Below are 27,758 nucleotides of genomic sequence, written 5' to 3'. Positions count from 1 at the left end.
ATGAAATTTAAAGCTGTGAAAGAAGGTGATATCACTTAAGAAGTGACTGTAGACAAGTGAACTGAGGATGCAGATCTCTTTCTTTGCCCAGTCACACCTGGGTACTAAAGAGCCTAAAAGAAAGTAGAGAAGAAAAGACCCAAGAATCCAGAGATAGTTCACATTGTTCATTTATTCAGCAGATACTTATGAGCATTGGCTCTTTGCCAGAGATTTTGCTAGCCACTGGGAAAACAACATGGCAGACTGGCTATAGTCGGTGCCTTGGAATAGTTCACAGTGTATCCTAAAATAATTGTATCAAGATGAATACTCAAAGGCAAGAATAGAGATAAACCTCAATACATGTTGCCAAATAATAATGAAGAGTCAAGGAGTAACAAAGTAAAAATGGGAGTGTGTACGGTAATGATTGCAAAGTCTGAGGAGGAAAGGTAACTGTCTTTAACCTCTGCCTCCGGCAAAGACAAGCCATGCCAGTAGGAACTCTTGACACCACAATTTACAGAGAAAACAAATTAGAAGAGAAGAAAAAATGTAAGATGACTGTCATGGATTGAATTTTGTCCCCCAAAAGATGTGTATATCAATTTGGCTGGGCTGTGATTCCTGGTATTGTGTGATTTTCCTATATGTTGTAAATCCTGCCTCTATGATGTTAATGAGGGAGGATGGGTGGCAGTCGTACTAGTGAGGCAGGACTCAAAACGTAAGACTGGATTGTGTCTTGAGGCAATCTCTTCCGAGGTATAAAAGAGAGAAGTGAACAGAGAGACAAGGGGACCTCATACCACCAAGAAAGCAGTGCTGGGAGCAGAGCACGTCCTTTGGACCCAGTGTCCCTGGGAGGAGAAGCGCCTAGTCTGGGGGAAGATTGATGAGGAGGCCTACAGAGAGAAAAGGGATTCCCCTGGAGCTGACGCCCTGAATTTGGACTTTTAGCCTACTTTACTGTGAGGAAATAAACTTCTCTGTTAGAGCAATCCGCCTGTGGTATTTGTTATAGTAGCACTAGATGAATGAGACAGCGACAAAAAAAAAAAAAAAAAAAAGATAGGGATCAACAGAGACCACATACATAGTGGAATCCTTAGCATAAAATAGTTTTGTTTTTGTTGTTAGATGCTATGGAGTCACTCCAACTCCTGATGACCTTATGTACAACAGACCTTACGTGTAACAGAACAAAACATTACCCAGCCTGTGCCATCTTCATGATTACTGGTGTGTTTGAATCCATTGTTGTGGCTATTATGTCAATCCATCTCATTGAGGATCACACTTGGCCTATATTTTAGTCGACTTTTAATTGTCTTGCACTCACCCTGGGCTCAAATTCAATAGGGTAAGCATTGATGTAAGGAAGTGACATTAAGAACTGAAGGTGACTACAAGGGCGGGAATGGCTCTAGTACAGTTTCTAGATCCCTGTTGACCAGGATATATATCTGATTCTGATGTTAATTAAAACACTTTCCTTAAAACTCCATTATTTAATGAATCTGTCATTGAATCCTAGGTATTCTTTTGATTTATTCTAAGAAAATGACTCATGTTGGATTGGGAGATATTTCAGTTCTACTGCTTTTCTTGCATCTTTACCCATAATTGCAACGGATGATTTCCAGACATGGAGTAATTCAAACCTTGGTCTTGTTAGTTAGTTCACGCTCTAGGATATAAGATGGTTGTCACGGGAGACGTTCATCCTAAACTCTGTATGTATTGGGAACCCTAAGTCTCTAGCTGGGGGAAGAATGAGATGGCCCTACTATCTTATGTGCGAGAGGAGTCAATGGTTCTGGAATATGATATCTGATAGAGGGTTGGAACGCTGGAGCAGAAAATAGAAGCACTAGGGTCATGATGGTAAGAGGGAGTACGAGTTCACTCATTCACTCACTCAAAACATATGTATTGAGCTCTTATACCAGGCACTGTGCTAAGATGAAGAAGCCTGGTGGCACCATGGTTAGGAGCTCAGCTACTAACTGAAAAGATCAGCGGTTTGAACCCATCGACTTCTCCACTTAAGATGTGGTAGTGTACTTCCATGAAGATTATAGCCTTGGAAACCCATGGGGGAGTTCTAGTCTGCCTTATTAGGTTGCTATGCATCAGAATCAATTCAATGACAACAGGTTTGGTTTTTTGTTTCAGATGCGAAGATCTCCAGATAAATAATTAGTAAAACCCAATATATTTCCACCTGTCATGGAGTTTACAATTCAAAGCAGAGGTTTTTAGGGTGAAGTGCATTCACCCTAGAGATTGAGCAAGATGACATAGTTAAGAAACTACAATGCAGAGTGGTAAATGCCACAGTGGAAATCTCATGGAGTTTACAATTCAAAGCAGAGGTTTTTAGGGTGAAGTGCATTCACCCTAGGGATTGAGCAAGACGACATAGTTAAGAAACTACAATGCAGAGTGGTAAATGCCACAGTGGAAATCCATACATACAGATGAAAGATTTTGTCAAGTGGCATGTGATAAAGCCATCCTTTCGGGGATGGGAAGAAAATATTAGAATTTCTAGATTTACTTTTATCTTAAAATAAGAAAAAATTTATTATTTAATGTGTGACTTGACAGTTACATAAGTCTATAAATAAAAAAAATAGTATTTTGGTCTTATTGGCTTAAACCATTTTCTTGATGAGAACAACAAAAAAAATTGAGAAGGCGTAAAACTTGAGACTTCAGGAGTCTCAAGTTAAAACTGAAAATTTTAAAACTTAGAGAGACAGACTTGGATAGAGTAACAGCTGGATCAGCTCTGGCCTTAGACTTCTGGAAAAGAGTGGAGACTAAAGGAGACACCTTGCCAAGCTCTTCTATGCCTCCACCATAATACGCCTTTTCATATGCCCCTTTGACAGAAAGCTCTCAGGTTAACCAATCTGTATATTTTGGTTTCCACTGTAGCATTCAGCACTCTGCATTGTAGTTGTTACCCTACTTTAGCATCTTACAGGGTGAGGGGGTCCTGAAAAGTTTTTATTCCTAACACCTAGCCAGTTGCTGTTGATTCCAACTCACAGTGAGTTCATGTGTCTCAGGGTAGAATTGTGCTCCATAGGGTTTTCAATGGCTTATTTTTGTCAGAAGTAGATCAGAGAACCTTTCTTTCAAGGTACGTCTGGGTGGACTTGAACCTCCGATCTTTCAGTTAGCAGCCTGGAGCGTTAAAAGTTTGCACCACCAAAAGGCTCTGAACATCTAGCATAGTATCCGGCAAAACAAAGCACTCAATGCTTGTGGAGTTGAATAGCAGTTGACTGTTAAAATCTCAATTATTTGTGTTACGTTTAAATTACTTAATTTGTATATAGTTTGTACACCTGTATTCCTACTACACCAGCCCAGTGCCTAGAACATAGCTGGCACATGATAAACACTTATATGGTAAATATATAAAAGAATAAATTTGCCTACGTTAAATGGTTGACTGTGTTGGGTCGATAGACAAGGAGTAGGAGAAATTCAGCAAGAGGGGCACAAGGAGAAAGGTTCAATTTCTGGGTCTTGAGCTTTTGATGGGGAAACCTAGGATACTAGGATTATGAAGGCCTTAAACTACCCAAATACCAATGAAATGCAGCAAGGATCTTCTATTTGTGCCCTAAACCTCTTTTGGGTTAAGTGCTTCAATTTGTGTAACTGAAAAGGCATCACTTCCTCCATCTTTCCTTCAATTTACAAGACTTTGAAATAATTTCTAGAGTAGGAAAAAAAGTTTCCTCTAAGGAAAAACAAGACTTCGTAAGAAAAATACACGGTAAATCCATCCACAAGAAAGTTAAGCTTTTTTGCTGCCCTATCTTGTTCAACTGTAGAGTTGGCTCCGGTGGTCTCCGAAGGCATTTAACCCTTTCAGCCAAGGCCAAGGAGAACTGGATCCCTTTCAGAACCACCGAGAAGATCGCCAGGAGGGTGAGCTTCAAGCGACCAGGAGCGGCCAGATAACGCCACGCCTGACATTAAGAAAATCAGACTTCAGGGCATCAGGAACTTCCCTGCTGCTATTGCGCAGGCTCTGCGTTCCACGCAGGCTTATTAGGAAGAAAGGGGGATAAAACGGCCCGGAGGCACGTGAACCCGAGGGGACCAACCCGGGCCTCCGCTTCCCTCTGTGTCTGATACTGGAATTTACAATCACGAAAGTTCTATTGTCTCGCGATTGGCTCCGGGGCCGCATGACATCATAGCGCTTGATTCATCCTTAGGATTCCGATTGGCTGGCCGCGCCATTGTGACGTCACGGTCAGCCCACGTTCTGATTGTAGTTACAGCCTTCCTCTTCCCATCGCGGTGGCTCCTCGCTGCAGGTCCCTCCCTCCTACATCCTCTTCTGCTCGGCGTGACAGACTTCAAACGCCGGCTGGCCGCGGACTCGTGCCGCCGCCTCGCCTTGCCGCTGCTTCCAGCTTCTGCTCCTGCTGCCGCTTGGTAAGTGGTAAGCAGTCAGCTCCGGGAAACTTGGCTGGGGGCCGCCGCTCGGCCATGACACTGACGCGAGCGCGCGGCTGGGGCGCGGGGGCTGCGCACCGCCGTTGGGTCCTGAATGTGGAGCGAGGACGAGCTGCCCGCGCGGCTCGCGCCCCGCCCGTGCGCCGGAGGTGCCTGGCGCCCAGCTAGCGCCAGCCTGGCCCGCGTCGGGGGCCTCAGAGTTTCCGCCGTGATGCTGTCGCACCTGTTCGGCGGGTGCAAGCAGCAGCCGGGCACTTTTCTGAGCTGACAGGCGCCGGGGGTGCACAACGTGAGCTCCGAAGGCGGCAGGATGGATGGGTTTTTGCATGCGAGTCCCCCCCGCCCCGCTGGGATGAATTCTCTGGTGGGAAGGTTCAGGGAAGCGCCCTCGGAGAATGCTGCCTCTGGAGGGACTAAAACCTGGCCGAGTTCGGAGAGCCTCTGCGGGGTCGTGGGTTGGGTCGACCCTGGGAGCCGAGGTACGCCCGCCCTCGCCCCGCGGTGGAGCTCGCAGACCCGGCGGTACGGGGTGCATCCGACCTTTTCTCTTTCTCCTACTCTATCCGCCGCTACCGACCTTCGGGACCTTCCTTCCGCCCCGCCGGGGGGAAGCCCGTTTGCCCGGGATCACTAGTTTTTATTAAAACCAGTTAACCGCAGCCCTCGGTACTCTGAAGGGGATGAGGCGGGTGAGAAAGCGTGAGGGCGGGGACTCTGAAGCGACCGGGGCGGCCCTTTTAGGAAGTCCGGGAGGGGAGAGGCGGGAGCGGCTCTGGGCCAGGAGAAGCCGCAGGAGCACATTTGTTGCGGAGTTGTAAAGAAAAGTGACCTGTTACTATTTCCCGGCAAATAAGGCTCCTTCCCCGCGCTCAGTCCTCGGGGTGGAGGGAGTAATGCCTAGAGCAAGAGTTGTTCTTTTTAAATAACGTGTCTTGCAATCATTCCGTGCTTTTGCGCTTAAGGATAGTGGTTCCCCGCCTTAGTGATTGATGGTGAATTAAACTCATTTCCTGGTTCCTTGATTGTAAATTTGGAGAATGAATTTGGTCGAGTTTGAGGGATCCTGTTTGGGAGAACCCAGTGCATGACTTAGAAGATGGGCTGGAGAACGGAGAAGTGACAGTGGGGAGTAAGCAGCCTAATTTATTTCATAGCGGGACCCGTGGCAGGAAGTACATTATAGGGTTATACGCAAGAGATGTTGTTACTTGTTAGGTTTTGTAGCTAGTTCTTCTAACCACTTGTATATGCTAACTTGCTGGCCTGCACTTGCAAAACGGTTGAGCATCTCAGCCAGCAGCTTTTGGTGCAGAATCTACGGATCCAGAGACAGCTGATTTTGCATTAGATGGCTGTGGACTAATACTTTTACTTTTCCATTTACGGTTAGGAGACAAGTGGATCCCTTTTTAGTCAACTCAAACACTACCTGGGATTCTCCAAGAAAGCTCCTCACCGGGAAGAGAAATGATTTCCCTTTTAGATTCTTGGCTCAAATTATAACTTCTCATTGCCAAGAATTTTTGTCGTACTGTTTCTCTTTTTTCATTCGCTTTTTCTCCTCCAATTTCTAACTGAAGACAAAAGGGAAAATGTTACTGACGGTTACAGGTGACTAATGTTACAGAATGTAGGATAGAACTTTGCAGAAAAGTAAAAGTAGAAAGCATATTGAAATTTGATTGTCCGATCTTTCAAGGAAAATACCTCCTAACTTCAGACACTGTTCTCAGTTTCCTTGTTTATAATATGGGGGTCCATGTCACAGAGACTTGTTAGACTTCTATGGATTTTAAGAGATGATACAGATGAAAATGCCCAGCATGGGGTCTGTCAGACAGCGGTTTGATAAATGTTTCCTTCTCTTTTATTTCACTTCTTGGAGGAAGAGTATGGTTTAGGGGAGGTGACAAATTAAGTTCATGAATCCCCAGAAGAATACATTCAAAAATGGTTTGCGCAGACACTGATTCCAGTATCCCTTTGAAGTCATTTTTGAGAATAAATAATTTCTTAGGATCAGCAGAGCTGCTTCTTTGGTCGTTGACTTTAAGTTTTGTACGTTTGATGTTTGTAAGAATCTTTTTTTTCCCTGTCACTCTTTTTCTCTCTTTGCATAATCATTGCTTATCGGTTTCTAGAAACAATTTTGTTTCTAGAAGTATCTATCCTTGTGAATTTGAGTCATACAATTCAAGGCAAAATTGCCTTCTTTTAGTGTAACTTCGGTGCTGTGGCCAGAGTTTTACGGCTTTTGTTCTCAGCCCCATCCTGTCCTACCTCAAAGAACTTTTAACTATTTTCGTTTACTCCTTTGTGCCTGCCACCTCTTCTATTACCAGTGGAACAACTTTCCCATTCATTAACCATAAATAAGTTTTTCCTTGCTTGCACTCAGTTTCAGGTATTATTGATGTGAACCCTTGCTGTTGATGAGCTAAACAATGGTATAGTTGCTTTCCTGTGCATAATCTTTACACTATCCCTGTGAGAAGTTTTATCCCTCATCTTTTTTTTTTTTTTTTTAAGATTGGAGAACTAAGGCCTAGAGATGCACAAGTGACTTGCTGAAGTCTACGTAGCTCTGTCCCCTACAACATAACCTGGTCCTTTGTCTATCCTGGTACTACTGTGATTATTTGTTCAGTGGGCTATGTTACTTCATAAAATTGTACCTTTTTTGTATGACATAAGGGCCCATCTTCAGACCATCCAAAATTAACAACTTATCATCTCTCAAAATTGCCCAAAAATCTGTCCTTCCTTTTTTAGGCCGAGCTTGATTCATTTTTTTTTTTTTTTTTAATATAAGTTCATTGACTTGTCAGTTATTGAGTGTGTGTATTGAGGGGGAGATGGACACAAAAATAAATAACATGATTTCTGATTCCAAGGAGCTTCCAGATTTGGCTAACACTTTAAGTCTTTTACACCCATATTTAATCTACACATTGAACCAAAAAGGACTCAGAAGCAAATCTTTGGGGGACTTGGCTAACTACATCTGGGAAAGCTTTATTGCGGAGCCATCTGTGTTAAGTACACCAGCACCTAATAGTGCTGAGTTGTTCAGGATGCTTTGGGTGCAAGAAACAACTAACCTGACTCAGGTGGGCGTAAACAATCATCTGACCTGAACAGTCCAGAGGGCAGGACTTTCACTTCATTTCTCTGAGGTCCTCTCAGATGTGGATTGTGTCCTTAGTTAGATTTTGCAGGATGGCTGCCAGCAACTGTCTGGACCCCCTGCCATCAGCTTTGCCTACGTGGTTGGGGGTGGTGGGACGGGACCTTTCCTTCCAACCACTTTCCTTAGAGAATTTTTGACCTTGATGTGATTGACTTAAGCCTTGGTTACTTGGAGCAATGGAAATCTGATAACTTGGGGCTTTCCCAGAACCAGGGAAGGTGGGCTTAAATCTCACCTCATCTGTCTGGCTGGACGCCTACAGGGAGGGCCCAGAGGCTGTGAGGGAGTTAGCCACAGTGCCTGCTGTAACTGCCTAGAGGATGTCAGCACTGAACAGATGACTGAATTAAACAAAATAGAATTAAGTCAGTACTTGAGTTTAGCCTTAAATTTCATAAAGGAATCCTAGCTGACAGGGAAAGATAAAAGGGCAGGAATTCTAGGAGAGAGGGAGTTTGGAGACTAAGCAAGTGTGGACTCATTAGGCAATTAGGAGTAGCCCAGTTGGCTGAAACTGGTAAAGAGGGCAGAAGTGGAAGGAAAAGTTTGAAAGGCAAGTTGTTCGTCATGATAATGGCTAACTCATATTGAGCTGTTATTAATGTGTCAGTCCCTGCACTGAGCACTTTACATGGTGTGATAGTTAATTTTTTTTTTTACTATTTTTTTTTTAATTTTTATTGAGCTTCAAGTGAACGTTTACAAATCAAGTCAGTCTGTCACATATAAGTTTGTATATACCTTACTCCATACTCCCACTTGCTCTCCCCCTAATGAGTCAGCCCTTCCAATCTCTCCTTTCGTGACAATTTTGCCAGCTTCCAACCCTCTCTACCCTCCCATCCCCCCTCCAGACAGGAGATGCCAACACAGTCTCAAGTGTCCACCTGATACAAATAGCTCACTCTTCATCAGCATCTCTCTCCTACCCACCGTCCAGTCCCTTCCATGTCTGATGTGTTGTCTTCGGGAATGGTTCCTGTCCTGGGCCAACAGAAGGTCTGGGGACCATGACTGCCGGGATTCCTCTAGTCTCAGTCAGACCATTAAGTATGGTCCTTTTGTGAGAATTTGGGGTCTGTATCCCACTGATCTCCTGCTCCCTCAGGGGTTCTCTGTTGTGCTCCCTGTCAGGACAGTCATCAGTTGTGGCCGGGCACCAACTAGTTCTTCTGGTCTCAGGATGATGTAGGTCTCTGGTTCATGTGGCCCCTTCTGTCTCTTGGGCTCTTAGTTATCGTGTGACCTTGGTGTTCTTCATCCTCCTTTGCTCCAGGTGGGTTGAGACCAATGGATGCATCTTAGATGGCCGCTTGTTAGCATTTAAGACCCCAGACGCCACATTTCAAAGTGGGATGCAGAATGTTTTCGTAATAGAATTATTTTGCCAGTTGACTTAGAAGCCCCCTAAAACCATGGTCCCCAAACCCCCGCCCTTGCTCTGCTGACCTTTGAAGCATTCATTTTATCCCGGAAACTTCTTTGCTTTTGGTCCAGTCCAATTGAGCTGACCTTCCATGTATTGAGTATTGTCCTTCCCTTCATCTAAAGTAGTTCTTATCTGGTAACTAATCAGTAAAAAACCCTCTCCCACCCTCCCTCCTTCCCCCCCCCCGTAACCACAAAAGTATGTGTTCTTCTCAGTTTATACTATTTCTCAAGATCTTATAATAGTGGTCTTATAAATATTTGTCCTTTTGCCTCTGACTGATTTCGCTCAGCATAATGCTTTCCGGGTTCCTCCATGTTATGAAATGTTTCACAGATTCGTCACTGTTCTTCATCGATGCGTACTATTCCATTGTGTGAATATACCACAATTTATTTAACTATTAATCCGTTGATGGACACCTTGGTTGCTTCCAGCTTTTTGCTATTGTAAACAGAGCTGCAGTAAACATGGGTGTGCATATATCTGTTTGTGTGAAGGCTCTTATTTCTCTAGGGTATATTCCGAGGAGTGGGATTTCTGGGTTGTGTGGTAGTTTGTGATAGTTAATTTTATGTGTCAACTTGGCTAGGCAATGGTTCCCGGTGGTTTGGCCAAATACTAGACTAGTTGCTGTTCCATAATATAATCTAATGTAATGTAATCACTATCTGTAATGGAGTCAATCAATTAATCAGTTGGAGGGGGTGTTTCCTTAGGGTGTGGTCTGCCTAAATAGATATTTTGGCAGAACTCTCAATTCTGCACTCTTCCTGATTCCTGACCCACCAGTCTTGGAACACAGCCTATTGAAGTCTCCAACCTGCTGCCCGACCTCCAGATTTTGGACTTCCCAGTGCCCCCGCCCCTCCGCATCCTGTGAACCACCAGGAGTCTCCAGCCTGCCACCTGACCTATGAATTTTGGACTGGGTAGCCCCCTACAATCTCATGAGCCAGCCAGAGTATCCCACCTGTCTTCTGACCTACAAATTTTGGACTTGCCAGCCTCCACAATTGCGTGAACCAGTCCCTTGAAGTAAATCAGTCTCTCTCTCTGGTTCTGTTTCTCTTGAGAACCCTGAATAAGATGCATGGATTTATTTCAGTTACTATTAGTTTGTACTATGAGTATTCCCACTTTATAAGTGAAGAAGTTTAGACACTTGCCCACAGTCACACAGCATTCCAGCCAAGTCTTGACCGCCTGTCCTGGCCCCTCTCTGAACTGGAAGGAGCATTATGAGCTCTGTGCTCCTGGAATATGAATCTTGTTGTGGTTTGTAGGATAGGCTGGCATGGACAGAGGTTAGGAATGTGGGGAATGGCTGGGAGGCTGGGAGAGGAGACCAGGGCAGTGATAAGGCCCAACCTGGAGCAGACTGAAAAGAACTAATTGATTGTAGATTGTGTCCAGGGTAGGGTTATACGACCTGGGGACGGATGGATTCCGGAGCTGACAAGAGGTAGCCTAGTGGTAGATTCAGAAAGATGGCATCATAAAGGGGGAGGCAGGAATTCCAGATTCCAGATGGCCAACATCTGCCTTAACTACATTTTTGTTGCCTTCTGCAAGTACAGGTTTTGGCCATATTTAATGCATCCTCATGCATGCGTTTTTTTCCCAGTTTTTCGCGTACCTGGGTAGGGATGCAGCTTTAATCGGTAGCATCTTAAAACTGCCGCACTTTTCCACATTTAACATTACTGAAACCGGGATGCTTCCCGCATCTTTCTGTGAAGTATGGTTGATGAGAAAAGGAAAGCCCCAGTATTGCTAAAGCTCACACAGCCAGTTGTTGGAAGAGCCAGGGGTAAGAGCCACAGTTTCAGGGCCATTGTTCCTCCATCAGCTGGGTCACCTCAGTTTGCATAATAGATGTTAAAGTAAACATAGCCTCATGTTACAGGTTTTTGGCAAAGCAAAAGCATGTTTGTCTATTTATTGAAACCAAAGTAATTTTGAGAAGACTGGAAAACATGGCTATTTGAGTAGAGTGTATATAGAACCTCATTCTAACTTGCCACCAAGCATGAGAAAGTCTACTCTTAGACTTTGGTCTCTTTTTCTTTAAAATGAGGAATTAAACTACTAAGGTGATTTCCAAGTCCCATTCAACAACTAAAATTTTTTTTTGTTTCATATTTGCCAAGGGCAAATCCTTTGTTTCTGTTTGACCAGGAATGGAGATTGAAAGTTGAGATCATTTAGGTCTTAGAAAGGAAGATGTCAGAGTCAGAGGTTAGCAGGCTTTCTCTTTAAGAAGTTTAAGACATAGCCACTGGAGCTGTTCTGGCCTAGCGAAGTGAATTGTTCAGGAAAGAAATCAGACCTAATTTTGATTTTTCGGAATGGAACCCCACACCCTGAGTTGAGCCTATACATGTTATTGTTACCAAACTAGTTCCTGCTGGACTCCATCCAGATGTTTCCTCCATGGGAACATTTTTAGTTGACTTCTGTGCATTTGTTTTTAGAATTGTGTGGCCTGTGGATTTAAAATATTCGTATTTGGTGAGTTTTTAGAAAGACTAAACCCCCATCTTCCCCCTTCCCTGCCACTTCTGTCTGAAGTACCAAAACCAAACCTGATGCCGTCAAGTTGATTCCGACTCATGGCGACCCTATAGGACAGAGTAGAACTGCCCCATAGGGTTTCCAGGAAGCTCCTGCTGGATTCGAACTGCTGACCTTTTGGGTAGCAGGTGTAGCTCTTTACTGCTGCGCCACCAGGGCGCCTGTCTGAAGTACCAAACCAAACAACCAAACCCAGTGCCATCGAGTCGATTCCGACTCATAGTGACCCTTCAGGACAGAGTAGAACTGCCCCATAGAGTTTCCAAGGAGCACCTGGTGGATTCAAACTGCTGACCTTTTCGTTAGCAGCCATAGCACTTAACCACTACGTCACTAGGGTTTCCAAAAGTACAGTTGTGTATAATTGCATTTGGACAATAGTATGTATGCCTTGTAGCTTAGGTTAGACTTTTGTACCTTCTGTTTTGATGTCTTCTTGATGACTGCGATTTAGGGAATAGTTTTCTTGTTTATTTTAAGATTTTTCTCTAGTACTGTAATGCTCTCTCTAAATGAGAGGGTAACCATTTCTTAAAACCTACCTGCAGTTTTAACTACTGTCCTTATAGTTTTACTAGGTTAACACCCTCATGCTGGTTACAGTTTCCATCTCTATTAAGTCCCAGCTTTGTCCCTTCCTTTTCCCACTGTCAATTTCATCCTGTCAGACCTGATCTCCTATAAGTCCATACTAAACAGATCTAATTAAAGCCATGCTGGAGAACTGGCCACTCAGGTCTTTATTTTATCTAAGCTATTCTGAATCCAGAGTACCTGTTCCGCCTTTTGCCTTGGCACAGCAAAAGCTGTTCCAAAAAGATTGTTATGAATTTCTCTTTCCCCAAAGAATAGTTCTCATGATACCAAATTCAGTAATTATTCATTTGCTTCCCTGGGAGTTTGGCAGTGTTGTATATGTCCCTGGGGGTAGTGTTCAGGGTACTTCTGCTTCAGTCTTTGGCAGAAAAAGTAAATTACTTTAACATTTACAGAACTTGCTGATATGGCCATCTGCCCTATTCATTACTTGACGTGCACATCTGTGACAATTTGTGTTTGCTTCTGACGAACTTCGAAGTATTTATCTCTACTGTGGATCTGAGGTCTTTGAAGCAATCAAAGCTGTAGGAAGCAGACTCAAAGAAGACACCTTTCAAGTTAGTAGCCAACTTATGGGTGAGTAAGGAGTCCCTGGGCTCAGCTGCTAACTGAAAGGTTGGAGGTTTGAGTCTACCCAGAGGTGCCTTTGAAGAAAGACCTCGCTATTTACTTCTGAAAAACCAGCATTGAAAATCCTGTTATCATGAATTGAATTGTGTCTTCCAAAAATATCTGTCAACTAGGCTGGGCCATGATTCCCAATATTGTGTGATTGTCCAGCATTTTGTTATTTGATGTGATTTTCCTGTGTGTTGTAAATCCTATCTCTATAATGTTAATGAGGTGGGATTATTGGCAGTTATGTTAATGAGGCAGGACTCAATCTGTAAGATTAGGTTTTGTCTTAAACCTGTCTCCTTTGAGATAAAAAAGAGAGAAGTGAGCAGAGAGACATGAGGGACCTCATACCACCAAGAAAGCAGTGCCAGGAGCAGAGCACATCTTTTGGACCCAGGGTTGCTGCGCCAAGAAGCTCCTAGATCAGAGAAAAATTGATGACAGGGACCTTCCTCTGGAGCTGCCGCCCTGAATTCAGACTTCTAGCCTACTAGACTGTGAGAGAATAAACTTCTGTTTGTTGAAGCCATCCACTTGTGGTATTTCTGTTATAGCAGCTCTAGATAACTAGGACACCTGTGGAGCACAGTTCTGCTGCAGCACACCTGGGGTTGCCATGAGTTGGAATTGACAGCACCTGGTTTCTGATTAAGTCATTCTACCCCCTTGAGACTTCAGGTCGTATCTACAACTTCGAGGTGATAATACCTGTGCCTACTTCAGAGAGCGTTTGAACAATCGATACTAACATGAAAATTAAGTAGGGGAGTGACTTAGTATAATGAGTTTGGTAAAAAGATCCTTCAATTGTATAGGTAGTCACTGAAGCATAGTTTATAATAGCAAAAGATTGGAAGAGTCAATAGAGTAAATGTCCACCAGAAGAATAAATTATGGTACAGCTGGACAGTAGAATACTTTGCAACTGTTAAAAAGAAAGAGGCTGTTCTGTGGGTACTGAATACAGTTGCTCAATACCCCGTAACTGGCACTTTTCTAAAGTACTCGACGTATTTTCGTTTTGGCCTCAAAAGAACCCCATGAGGGGGTACCCTGTTTTTATTGCACTTTTACAGATGACGAAATTAAGGTACAGAAAGATTATCACTTGTCCAAGGCTACACAGCTGGTAGACGGTGGAGCCAGGATTCAGACTGGAGCAGGCAGGCTGCATAGTGCTCTTGGCCACCAGGCTCTGTTGCATGATTGTTAGACCTAAATAGTTATCTTGGAATTTGCTGGGGCTCTAGACACAGACTCAGAGGAAACAAAGCTTCTTGATTATCATTGTATAAATCTGGGAGGTTGACAATATGACCAACATAGGACTTTTGTTGATAGTAACTAAGCAAAGATTTAGACAAAGGAAGCTAGTGGGGCAGTAAGATTTGTGGTCAGTCCTTGAAAGGGTGACCTTTTATTACTTCCCTGAGTTCTTTTTTAAATATGTATTCTGAACTTGTGTGCCATCGACTCGATTCCAACTCATAGCGAGCCTATATGACAGGATAGAACTGCCCCATAGGGTCTTATTGCCAGGTCTTTTCTCCCTCAAGGCAGCTGGTGGGTTCGAACCACTGACCTTTCAGTTAGCAGCTGAGCCCTTTAACCACTGTGCCACCATGGCTCCTTATGAGCCTAAGTCTCTCCTTTTTGGGGCCATCAGAAGTGAAAATACAGAAGAGCCCTATAATTACTAGTGTCAGAAATCAGTGTTCAAAAGGCCACTTGCTGACTGGCTGGACTTGTGTGAATCTCGAGGGTATCCAGCATTAGTTTCCTTACCTGGGCCGCAGCCCCACGTGGGTTTGATTTCCAAAATAAGTAAGTAGGTAAGACCTGAGAGAAATGGCTCCAGATGGTCTAGTTTCCTCTGGGTGGAGGTATAGGTATTGAAAATATCTACTAGGTCATTCCCAAAACAAACCTTGTTAAGGGCTGTGCTGGACCAATGGTATTTGTTCCCTACCACCTTCAGCTCTCTTGGGATTTGTAGACCCTTTCAGAACTTGTTTCTGTCTGGGTGTGGGCCACTGGATCTGACAACATTCTGATGGCTGGAAATATCATAATTCCTAAATAAAAAAATCACAAAATTCACAGAATGACTTACGTTAACAGGAAATCTGACCAGGTGACCAAATAGTTGTTGATTTAGGCACACTCTATAGAAGAAATGAATAAATGATTATTACCAGTTGTGTTTAAGGAGCCCTGGTGGCACAGTGGTTAAAGTGATCGACTGCTAGCCTGAAGGTTGGTGGTTCAAAACCACCAGTGGCTCCTCTGGAGACTGGTAGTTGACTTCCGTAGAGATTTACAGCCTTGGAAACCCTGTGTGGTCACTGAATGGGAATCGACTGACGGCAGTGGTTTTGGTTGGGTTTTAGGTGGTGCAACAGTTAGGCCATCAGCTGCTGTAACTGGAAGTTTGGACGTTTGAACCCAGCGGATGATCGACTCCTGTAAAGATGGCAGCCTAGAAAATCCTATGAAGCAGTTTTACTCTGTCACATGGGGTTGCTTGTTATTGTTGTTAGGTGCCGTCAAGTCGGTTCCAACTCATAGGGATCCTATGCACAACAGAATGAAACACTGCCAGGTCCTGTGCCATCCTTAACTATCGTTGTTATGCTTGACCCCATTGTTGCAGCCACTGTGTCAATCCACCTCGTTGAGGGTCTTCCTCTTTTCCACTGACCCTGTACTCTGCCAAGCATGGTGTCCTTCTCCAGGGACTGATCCCTTCTGACAACTTATCCAAAGTATGTAAGACGCAGTCTCACCATCCTTGCTTCTAAGGAGCATTCTGGTTGTACTTCTTCCAGGACAGATTTATTCGTTCTTCTGGCAGTCCATGGTATATTCAGTATTCTTCACCAAAACACCACAGTTCAAAGGCGTCAGTTCTTCTTCAGTCTTCCTTATTCATTGTCCAGCTTTCACATGCATATGATGCAATTGGAAATATTAGTCTTCAACGTGACATCTTTGCTCTTCAACACTTTAACGAGGTCCTTTGCAGCAGATTTGCCCAATGCAATGCATCTTTTGATTTCTTGACTGCTGCTTCCATGGCTGTCGATTGTGGATCCAAGTAAAATGAAATCCTTGACAACTTCAATCTTTTCTCCATTTATCATGATGTTGCTCATTGGTCCAGTTGTGAGGATTTTTGTTTTCTTTATGTTGAGGTGCAATCCATACTGAAGGCCGTGGTCTCTGATCTTCATTAGTAAGTGCTTCAAATCCTCTTCACTTTCAGCAAGCAAGGTTGTGTCATCTGCATAATGCAGGTTGTTAATGAGTCTTCTTCCAATCCCGTTCTTCGTATAGTCCAGCTTCTTGTATTATTTGCTCAGCATACAGATTGAATAGGTATGGTGAAAGAATACAACCCTGATGCACACCTTTCCTGACTTTAAGCCAATCAGTATCCCCTTGTTCTGTCCGAACAACTGCCTTTTGATCTGTGTACAGGTTCCTCATGAGCACAATTAGGTGTCCTGGAATTCCCATTCTTCGCAATGTTATCCATAGTTTGTTATGACCCACACAGTTGAAAGCCTTTGCATAGTCAATAAAACACAGGTAAACATCCTTCTGGTATTCTCTGCTTTCAGCCAGGATCCATCTGACATCAGCAATCATATGCCTGGTTCCATGTCCTCATCTGAAACCAGCCTGAATTTCTGGCAGTTCCCTGTCGCTATACAGCTGCAGCCATTTTTGAATGATCTTCAGTAAAATTTTGCTTGCGTGTGATATTAATGATATTGTTCTATAATTTCCACATTCGGTTGGATCACCTTTCTTGGGAATAGGCATAAATATGGAACTGTTCCAGTCAGCTGGCCAGGAAGCTGTCTTCCATATTTCTTTGCATAGACGAGTGAGCACCTCCAGTGCTGCATCCATTTGTTGAAACATCTCAATTGATATTCCATCAATTCCTGGAGCCTTGTTTTTTGCCAGTGCCTTCAGAGCAGCTTGGACTTCTTCCTTCAGTACCATCGGTTCCTGATCATATGTTACCTCTTGAAATCGTTGAACATTGACTAATGCTTTTTGATATAATAATGACTCTGTGTATTCCTTCCATCTTCTTTTGATGCTTCCTGCGTCATTTAATATTTTCCCCATAGAGTCCTTCACTATTGCAACTCGAGGCTTGAATTTTTTCTTCAGTTCTTTCAGCTTGAGAAAGGTCAAAGGTATTCTTCCCTTTTGGTTTTCTATCTCCAGCTCTTTGCACATGTCATTATAATACTTTACTTTGTCTTCTCGAGAGGCCCTTTGAAATCTTCTGTTCAGTTCTTTTACTTCATCAATTCTTCCTTTTGCTTTAGCTGCTCGAGGCTCGAGAGCACGTTTCAGAGTCTCCTCTGACATCCATCTCGGTCTTTTCTTTCTTTCCTGTCTTTTCAGTGACCTCTTGCTTTCTGCATGGATGATGTCCTTGATGTCATTCCACAGCTCATCTGGTCTTCGGTCACTAGTGTTCAATGCATCAAATCTATTCTTGAAATGGTCTCTAAATTCAGGTGGGATATACTCAAGGTCACATTTTGGCTCTCATGGACTTTCTCTGATTTTCTTCAGTTTCAGCTTGAATTTGCATATGAGCAATCGATGGTCTGTTCCACAGTCGGCCCCTGGCCTTGTTCTGACTGATGATATTGAGCTTTTCCATCGTCTCTTTCCACGGATGTAGTCAGTTTGATTTCTGTGTGTTCCATCTGGCGAGGTCCATGGGTATAGTCACCATTTATGTTGGTGAAAGAAGGTATTTGCAATGAAGTCGTTGTTGGTCTTGCAAAATTCTTTCATTCGATCTCTGGCATTGTTTCTGTCACCAAGGCCATATTTTCCAACTGCTATGGGGTTGCTTTGAGTCAAAATTGAGCAGATAACACCTAAGCACAATAAGATTGTGTTTGCTTTTTAAAATGTGACATTGTAACAGGCTTTTTTTTAAAACACATTTGAACTCTGCCTCTCCCTGTCATTCATCATAGAACCCAAACAACAGTTAAAAATATGGGCCATTAGATTGAGTCTTAAAAAAAGGGAAATACATTTTGATGTCACATGCCTTATTTACATTACACAGGTTTGAATTAAAATCTTCTAAGACATTTTTTCTTGGGGGGGGTGGCATAACTTATATTTGTTAATTATATTCCTTTTAAAATTTCACCTGAGGGTGTAACACTGCCTTTGTGTATTTTGAGCAAATTAGCTCAAAGAACTTGGTAATTTATTTTGAATATTCAAGTAATCACAGTTAAGAGACTGCAATCAGATAAGAATTATAAGTAGCTGCCCATAGCAGAAAATGTTGATTAAAAGCCTCTTGAACGTTTGTCTCCCACCTATTTGCATTTGCAGTCAGTTGAATTTGATGTTTAGGATATGACTGCAGTAGAACCTGGCATCCCTGCTCTTTAAGGGAACAATTTGAAGTAGGTATGGTATAGTATTTTGATACCCATAATCTGTCGTGGCCATTGATTATCTTCTCTACAAGAATGTTTCATCCAGGAAGTTGGTGGATCAGTGCTTCTACAAAGAGCCCATAAAGAGAGTATATTAGGATCTCCAAGTCCTTAGGAAAATGCTTTAAAAACACTGTGATTGCATTTTCAGAGCAGCTGCTTTGTGTTTACTTTCCAAGTAGCAGTAGGGTTTGGAATAGGCTCACTGACCCTGAAGGGAGTTGACTTAAGACCACAATGCACAGTGAGGTAGGTGCTTTTAACTGAGTGGTACAGAGAGCTTCAGGCTTGAGGGAGTCCTGTCGGTTCATTTTATCATCTTTGTGAGAAACAGGGTTGGCATATTTTAAAGGGCCTCCTAAAGTTCAAGATTTAGGTGAGTAGTTGCAAAATACTATTCAAAGACTGATCTCACTGGGTAATCTACTTGCCCCTGGTTACAGGTATCCAACTACCCACTCTTCCATCCATCCGTCCATCCTAAATCCAGCTGTTTGAGCTCCAGACTCATAACTTCTCATTAGCTAGGTTCGCCTGGGTGTCTCACAGACCTCTCTCTTTTGTTGGCCAATCTGGTCAGGAGCATCACCATCCACCAATTTTCCCAAGCTATCAAGCTGAGAGCAATGCTTGGGTTCTTCTCTCTTATCAACATTCCATTCCCACCGCCCCAAACCATCAGTTACCATGTACTCTGACCGTTCTAGCTCTTCTTTGTCACCCTCCATTGCTCTGGAATCATCATTTACTTCCTGGACAACTACAGGTTCTTTCTGGTTCCTTTCTGGCTCTCCCCTGTATTCTGGTCCCTACTCTGTTGCCAGAGTGGTCTTCTGACATGTTAGTAGGATCGTCTCATGCCAGTATAAAGACCTTCATTTACCCCTTTTTCTGGACCATCCTCGATCCAGCTTGTATCCTGCCACTTGCCAGCCTGCGTCTTTTACTCTGAGCACACCAGAAACTTGAATTTCCTCAGATGCACCACTTTTGCGCCCATCTCCACTTCACACATACTGTATTTGGATGGCTTCCTCATCAATTGCCCCTACCCCAAACAAACAGAACAAATGCAAAAGCAAACCAAAATAAGGGCAGAAAATGCCCTGTCCTTCATAACTCAAACCCTCACATCCTAGAACCTTTGATCCTTTTGGCTGTGTTAGATGTCCCACTCCTTTCTAGCTGTATAACCTTGATCATAATACCTAATCTCTCTGTGCCTCAATTTTCTTCTTAAAATGAGCTCAACTAGTGCTTTTCTTTTCTTAGCTACTTAAGAATTAAATAGGCAGTACCTGCATAGTGCTTTGCTCAGGGTTTGACATGTGGTAAGTTTGTCTCAGTGACTTCAGTGTCTACAAACTATCTGGCATGTAGTAGGTATTTAGCAATTATTGGTATGAATGTCTCTCTAAATAAATATGAACCTTTCAAATATAATCAGTTCTATAATCTGGGCTGATGGCTGTCTGAAGCTGCGTTGGTCTTGATAGCCTGGAATCCTAAGAATATATAATACTCTACTTCACAGATGAAGGAACTCCTCCCGGGCAAGGGACTCTGGAAGACTGGCTTCCCCTGTCTGCTTTTCTGCTTAGTGTTCTTGTTGCATCTGCATCCCCATCCTCCAGGCTGAGGGGGTAGAGCTCTCAAGTGATAGAAATTACTAGACATCCCACCTGCTCAGGAGCAGAGGTTGCATGTGCTGTTGTTTTAAAAGGTCTTGCTTATTTGCATATCTTGTGGAGCTTTCAGGTAGAATATGCCAGGAATAGACCATACTGGTGGCATTCTGCCCAAGGAGAGAACAGTGAACTCTGGCGTCTAGGCATCCAACTATTCCATTAAAAAAAAAAAAAAATGGAAACTGGCATTCTTTTTTGACCTTATTTTGATTGGCAGCCACCTTAAGCCCCAGGTTAAAATAGACTGTATAGGTTGGACAGAGCCTATCTACTTCATTAACCACCCATTAAATCCATTGCCCTTGAGTCGATTCCGACTCATAGTGACCCTCTAAGGTAGAGTAGAACTGCCCCATGAGGTTTCCAAGGCCGTAATCTTTATGAAAGCAGACGGCCACATCTTTCTCCTGCAAAGTGGCTGGTGGGTTGAAACCACCTACCTGTCGGTTAGCAGCCAGGCACTTAACCACTGTGCCACTAGGGCTCATTACTTCATTAACCAAATGGTCATTAATTCATTGGTCACTCACACTCAATGTTGAGCACTTCTGTGTGCTACCGTCTGCCAAGAAGTGTGGCTCCTACCGGGACACATGACAGTACACTTACTGACAAAGATTATACTCCAATAGGAGAGATGAGGTTTCCACTTTAGTCAACAGTAATTCTTGGTACTGTGAATATGGTCATGTATATTGCAGTTAGGTTTACCTGGAAGTGATGGAAATCCCAAAATAATAGTGACTTACACAAAGTAGAGCTTTGTTTATCCCGTAAAGTCTAGATAGGCAAGGCAGGGCTGGTATAGCCCTTCATAGGATCCCTCTACTCTGCAGTTCATCAGCTTTAGAGTGTGGCCTCCATCCTCCAGCTGGCAGGATGGAGGAAGAGACAGAAGAGAGGGCAAGAGGCCACACTTGATAACGCTTTCTCTTAGGAAAGTTTCCCTGAAACTGCCCTGGACAATTTTACTTATGCTTCATTGGCCAGAACTTAAACACCTGGCCACACAAGTTTGCAGGAGAGGCTGGAAAATCTTGATTTTGGGTAGCTGTGTGCAGCTTAAAGTCCTGCTATTGGATATAGAATTTGAGCAACAACCATCAGTCTATCACATGTAGTGGACACGATTGACCATCCCTACCCACAAGGAGCTCAGGTAGAGGACACTGAGAAATTAACAGATGTTAATGGTGAGGACTACGAGACGGTAGTCTAGGGTGGTTGGAAACAAACAGGATGGACACCTAAATCAGACTGGGAGGATCAAGAAAGGTTACCGGGATGAAGAGACATTTAAGCTGAGCCTGAAGGATAAGAAGAATCTGGTAGAAAGAGGAAAAGGGACGAGTATTATCCCTGCAAAGGCTCTGAGGCAAGGGAAGCAAGTAGTTGGGAATTGAAGGTGTGTGTGCGAAACTGAAAGTCAAACTGAAAGAACACCAGAGATTGAGGAGTTTGGACATTTTCCTAAGAGCCTTTGACCAGTTTTGAGCAGGTGAGTAACCTAGAAAGATGCTTTTGGGGGCGGGGAGACCACAAGACTGGAGGCAGGAAAGTTCATTAGTAGGAGTACATTAATCCGGGTCAGACATGATGGTGTCCACAACTAGACATTGTATTTGGGGATGGAGTGAAATGGATACAAATCCTATAAATCTCATAGAGCTTAAGAACTGGGAAATAATTTAGAAGTACTACTTTGGCCTACCTTTTCATTTTATGGATGGGGAAACCAAGATTGAGAGGGTAAACATCTTGTGCCCAGGGTCACATAGGTAGCTGCAGAGCAACCCCAGAAACTTTCTCTGTCCACTTTCCTTTATGTCACTACTGACCGTGCTAACTTTAGAGAACAGGATATTGTGGATATTCAGAGAAGGCAACCTCACTTCTGGCAGGGAAAGTAATATGTAGAAGGTAGGTGGCATTTAAGCTGGGCCTTAAAGGAGGAATACAATTTGGACAAAGAGTGGAGGCAGCCTGCTAGAAAGAGCAAATTATGTGCGAACAGATGTGCATAAGTCCAGGATGTATTTGGGTACTCCTTAGTTCTGCAGTTTGAGTAGAGTACCAGAGTACTTTTAGAAGTCTAGTATATGATACCGCTGAAGACGTATTTTGAAATTTTATGAAGGGCTTTAATATAAGGAGGTTAGACATAATTCTTTAGACAATGAAGAGCCAGTGAGTGTTTTGTATCAGAAGAGTAACATGATCTTGACAGCAAAATCTGCAGTTTTGTTTTTTAACTTTTGCTTGTCCTACCCTGGTATCGGTAGGTTGTGGTCAGTGGAAAATGGCCTCCCAAAGATGTCCATGTCCTAATCTATGGAACCTGTAAATGTTAGGTTATAGGCAAAGAGGAATTAAGGTTGGAAATAGGATTAAAGTTGCTAATCACCTTACTTTAAAATAGGGATGGTCTCCTGGTTGGTCCAGTATAATCACAAACCCGAACCCATTGCCGTCTGGTCGATTCCAACTCATAGCGACCCTACAGAACAGTAGAACTGCCTCATAGAGTTTCCAAGGAGCGCCTGGTAGATTTGAACTGCTGATCTTTTGGTTAGCAGCTGTAGCTCTTAACTGCTACGCCACTACGTTTTCCAGTATAATCACAAGGGTCCTTAGATGTGGAATAGGGAGGCAGAAGAGAACCAGAAAGACGGCAGCATGAGAGGGACATGGCCCAATATTGCTAGCTTTGAAGATGGAGGAAGGGACCATGAGTCAAGAAACAGTGACAACTTCTGGAAGCTGGAAAAGGCAAGGAAACGGATTTCCCCTAGAGCCTCCATAAAGGAATTCAACCTTCCGACACCTTGATTTTAACCCAGTGAGACCTATTTTGGACTTCTCATCTCCAGAACTATAAGATAATAAATTTGTATTTTAAGCCGCTACGTTTGTGGTAATTTGTTACAGCAGCCATTGAAAACTAACACAGTGGTCAGTGTTTGTTTGCAGAGTGGATGAGAGCTGTGCTTAAAGAAATTAATCTGACAGATTTATATATTAGATGAATTGCATAGGAGGAAGTTCTGTGTTCCACAGAAGACAGTTCTGGAAAGAGGTGATGAGGATCTGAACCTGTGTGGTGGCAGTGAGACTAGGGAGGGGTAGTGGGTGGCCAGAATTGCAGAGCCATCAATGAGACCCAAAGCCTGGGTAGCCTGGTGTCCAGTGTAGGGTGAGCGGTCAAGTGTGCTTTCAAAGCTGGATTCCTGGGAAGGGAGGCATATGGGGCTAGTAACAGAAATAAGGGAATCAGAAGGAAGAGAAGATTGCAAGGGAAGGGTGATGGATTTGGTTTTTGGCTTGTTGAGTTTGAGGTTCAGGAGTACCATATGTAGGTGGAGAGTGATCAAATGGAAACTGGGCCTTGGAGTTGAGATTGGGTGATTCAGGATTGGGTATTATTGGTCATGACTTATCTGTACACTTTCTTTAAATTTCCCCAGTGAAGAGACTCAGCAACACTTTAAAAAAAAAAAAATCCAATAACACATTTCTTAAAACTAGGAAATTGCTCCTAATGTTTAAATTATTTTTGCTCTAATTTTCATTTTGTGTACCCTAACATTTTTAAAAATAAAAGGGAGCTAATACTGAATAATTATTGTGCGCTGTCAAGTCGATTCCTACTCATAGCAACCCTGTAGGACAGAGTAGAACTGCTCCATAGGGTTTCCCAGGGAGTATAGGGGTCGCTATGAGTCAGAATTGACTCAAAGGCAGTGGGTTACAGGAGCAGATTGCCAGGTCTTTTCTTCCATGGAGCAGGTGGTGGGTTTGAACCCCTGACTTTGTGGTTAGCAACTGAACACTTAACCACTGGGTTACCAGAGCTCCTTAAATAAATAATGACTAAGTTAAAATAAACTAAGTAGAAATAGCATTTTATGGGCCAGCCTTTGTATATTTTACCCTGTGCTTCAAGGCTTCTTCCCAGAAGCCTCTGTGGCCCTGGTTGGTCTCCTCCTCACCCAGCGGTCACCCTGCGTCACACACTCCCACCAACCTGTGGACCTGGTTCTTCACCGCATCTCATCGACTGAGTTGGGGTGGGTGAAACCTCAAACAGAACTGGATGGCTTGTGCTAGAAAAAGGGAAAAGGATGCTACTTGTAACATTTTGTTTTTGAAAATATCAATTTGCCATTGTTTAGGGCCTGTTTATATCCTAAAAGTTTATGATTTCAGAATTCCTTTGTTCTTTATAATGAACCTGATTCCAGTGATTACAGGCTGTTTCCTGGGAAGTAGGAGAGACCGTTTCTGAGCAACTGCATAGAATGTACTGGTGTTAGACCTTTTTTCCTCTAGTACCACATTGCCTCCCTGTCTACTGATGATCTCTTATGTCTTACTTGGTTACTCTCCCTCCACCTGGTGGTATTTGCAACACGTACAGTAATTTGTGCTTACAAGCAAAAAGAAAAATTTCTCAGTAAAGATTGTACTGAGCATAATTTAAAGTGTTTAAATCCTATAAAGATATGAAGTATGATTAATAAAGGAATGATTTCCATAAGGCCCATATGAAAACCACTTCAGTTACAACTACTTAACAGTTCATCCTCCAGAGAAGAAAATGAGATTGAAACAAGTGATCCTATTCATTCTAAGTTGGTGAACTAAACTTTCCGTTCCCCTTCTATTGCAGATTGAATCGTCCCCCCTCCCCACCCCCATAAAAAAATATGTGTTATAAATCCTAACCCCTATACCCGTGGTTGGAAACCCTGGTGGCGTAGAGGTTAAGTGCTATGGCTGCTAACAAAAAGGTTGGCAGTTCAAATCCACCAGGCGCTCCTTGGAAACTCTGTGGGGCAGTTCTACTCTGTCCTATAGGGTCACTAGGAGTCAAATCAGCAACCGGTTTGGTGTTTTTTTTTTTTTTTTTTAAATACCTGTGGTTATAATCCCATTTGGGAATAGGTTGTCTTTGTTATCTTAATGAGGCAGTGTAGGTGTAGGGTGTGTATTGAGTCCATTTCTTTTGAGATGTAAAAGAAGTAGATTAGGCGAGCAGAGATGGGGGAAGATAGATGCCATGCCACATAAAGGTCACCAAGGAGACAAGGCCCTTACCCCCAGCTAACAGAGAGAGCCTTCTCCTAGAGCTAGCGCCCTGAATTTGGACTTCTAGCTTCCTAAGCTGTGAGAAAGCCACCCATTTGTGGTATTTCTGTTGTAGCAGCACTAGATAACTGAGATACTTTTTTTACCCTTTTGATTGAAATAAGATTTATGTATGCTAAATCATGAATAGTCATTTACATTAATTACTATTCCTATAAAACAAAGCCCCCCAAACATCTGAAAGCATAAACCTAGTGCAACACGATTAGATCATAATACAGGAAGGGAGGGAAAAATGTTAGTCCTGTTCTTCAGTGCCTGTGGTTAACAAATATTTCAACTGTGTTGTCCGCTGTAGACATAATAATTCTTTTTCTTCCTTGAAATCAAGTTGTTTCCCTGATGAGTCGGTCTCATTGGCTTACAGGGCATTTCGTAATGTTTTCCAAACTAAGAAAGCAAATAGAACATTTTGTAGGAAGAGACCTGCAAATATCTGCTCTGTGATGGTGACCTAATGGTGATTGCTCTGAGCTCGGAGTTTCTTCATAACAGGTGGGAATATGTAATGTGTACCTTTAACCAACCAAAACCAAACCCACTGCCATCGAGTCGATTCCGACTCACAGTGACCCTATAGGACAGAGTAGAACTGGCCCATAGAGTTTCCAAGGAGTGCCTGGTGGACTTGAACTGCTGACCTTTTAAAAGGTTAATAGCCGTAGCACTTAACCACTACATCACCAGCGTTTCCAGTGTACCTTTACAACAAGTAAATGTTAAGCTTTGAGCAGAATGTTTCTCTCAGACACTGCTGCCTTTTAAATGAATTCTCTTGCAAGTGGTGAAATGCTTGCTTGGAGTGGTGAAATGTCACTCTCAAATTCTTGTTTTGGGGGAAAGGGAAATGTCATGTAATTTTCTCCCTTATTTTTTCATATTCATGTTCTCTTTCTCACACCCTTTTTCTCTCTCTGCTGACCTATTTTTCTTTCTGCAGCTGAAACTCCGCTTTCCTGCTAGTAATTTTGTTCCTGCACAGTGTTAAGGCCATACCTGTGACTCAGGCAGTGTTTAGAGGCACAGAGGCAAGCCCTGGGGCCAGCACTGATGCTGGGTGTAGATACCAGAGGCCCTTGGCTACAGCCTGCAAGGGATGATGCCTCAGACTCAGGGCAGGAAGGCTTACAGTCTGAAGGGACTGCATTTTTAAGTTTTGGGAAACTCTACAGTGCTGACTTGAACTGACTTCGATCAGCAAGATGAGTCAAAGAAACTAGTACCTAGTGAAAACTGAACAATGAGGGCGATTGGACAGCAAATGGTAAGTGTAGTTTTTAAAAGATGTTTGTTGTGGCAAGTCGAAGTCAGGAAAATGAATTTTTATAACTCCCATGCTCTCTCTTTACATATATATACAATTCAGCATTTGTGCAGTGGTTGATAATTGAAGATACTCTTTTTGTACTACTACCTAGATTTAGCCACAGGCAACTTGATTCTCTCATTTTTTATGATTTGAAATTTTCGTTTTTGGTGAGTAAGAGTTTCCACAAGGAATGTCCTCCTCATTAGTGTCATGCTTTGGCCAAAGAAACTTTCAGAGTTTTGTGAAGCCCACGTTAGTAATGTGACAGTCAGCTCATTCCTACTTGGTTGTGTTGAGTTTCTCATTACTATACTACATATAATTTGATGAGTTAGTGGGGAACCAGTGTTAGGGATTGAATTGCCCCCCACCCGTATGTGTTGCATATCCTAATCTCTATACCTGTAGATTCCATTTGGGAATAGGGCTTTATTTGTTAATGAGCCATATCAGTGTAGGTTGTGTCTTAAGGCAGTCACTTTTGAGATAGAAAAAGAGCAGATGAGGCACAGAAGCAAGGAAGGCACACAGGGGGAGAGATTGATGCCTGTGGAGATCACCAAGGAATCCAGGAAGAGAAGCTGAAAGAGTTAGAGGACAGAGAGAACCTTCCCCTAGAGCCAGTGCCCCAGATTAGGACTACTTTAACGAATTTCTGTTCGTTAAAGCTATCCACTTGTGGTATTTCTGTTAACAGCAGTCCTAGATAACCAAGATAACCGGTAAGAACTTATTTCACAGAGTACTCCTGTTTATTATTCATGTTATTCATTATTGTTAACTGATTTTCAAAATAGCTATATTTTAACAAACTAAGTATTTGAATAATTGGTTTTTTAAACTCTTTGCACTCAAAATTAAATTTAACTCTTAAAGCCAAGTATCTAGACACATTTTTTTTTTTTGAGGTATTATTTGGAGAATTTGCCTTTGAGATAGAAAGCTAAATTTATAATGTCTTTAGAAATAAAACCTGAAAGAAAAAAAAAATTCTATACACATTTTTTAATACAGCAGCTCTCAAACCTTTTGGTCTCAGGATCTTCACTCTTAAAAATTATTGAGAACGGCAAAGAGCTTTTGTTTATGTTGGTTATATCTATTGGTGATTGTCCTAATAGAAATTAATTTTAAATTATTTTACATAACAATTTTAATACATTTTGAAATAACAATTAACCCAATACATGATAATATAAATTTTTCATGAAAAATGTATTTTCCAAAA

The 27,758-nt window shown here is 42.7% G+C and overlaps 1 protein-coding gene across 3 annotated transcripts in view; it reads left to right on the top strand.

The window, feature by feature from the left end:
- The first annotated feature begins 4,300 nt into the window (after positions 1–4,300).
- Positions 4,301–27,758, top strand: part of ELOVL5 (ELOVL fatty acid elongase 5) — a 90,835-nt gene continuing 67,377 nt past the window's right edge. For all 3 annotated transcript variants that reach the window (XM_010587050.3, XM_064287446.1, XM_064287436.1), the window contains exon 1: positions 4,301–4,452. The gene's annotated coding sequence lies outside the window, so the exon portion shown is untranslated. The remainder of the gene's footprint in view (positions 4,453–27,758) is intronic.

Source organism: Loxodonta africana, chromosome 1 (assembly GCF_030014295.1).
Source record: "Loxodonta africana isolate mLoxAfr1 chromosome 1, mLoxAfr1.hap2, whole genome shotgun sequence".
Taxonomy (NCBI): domain Eukaryota; kingdom Metazoa; phylum Chordata; class Mammalia; order Proboscidea; family Elephantidae; genus Loxodonta; species Loxodonta africana.
The sequence above is the reverse complement of the archived record's forward strand: the minus strand, read 5'-3'. Positions and strand labels throughout refer to the sequence as shown.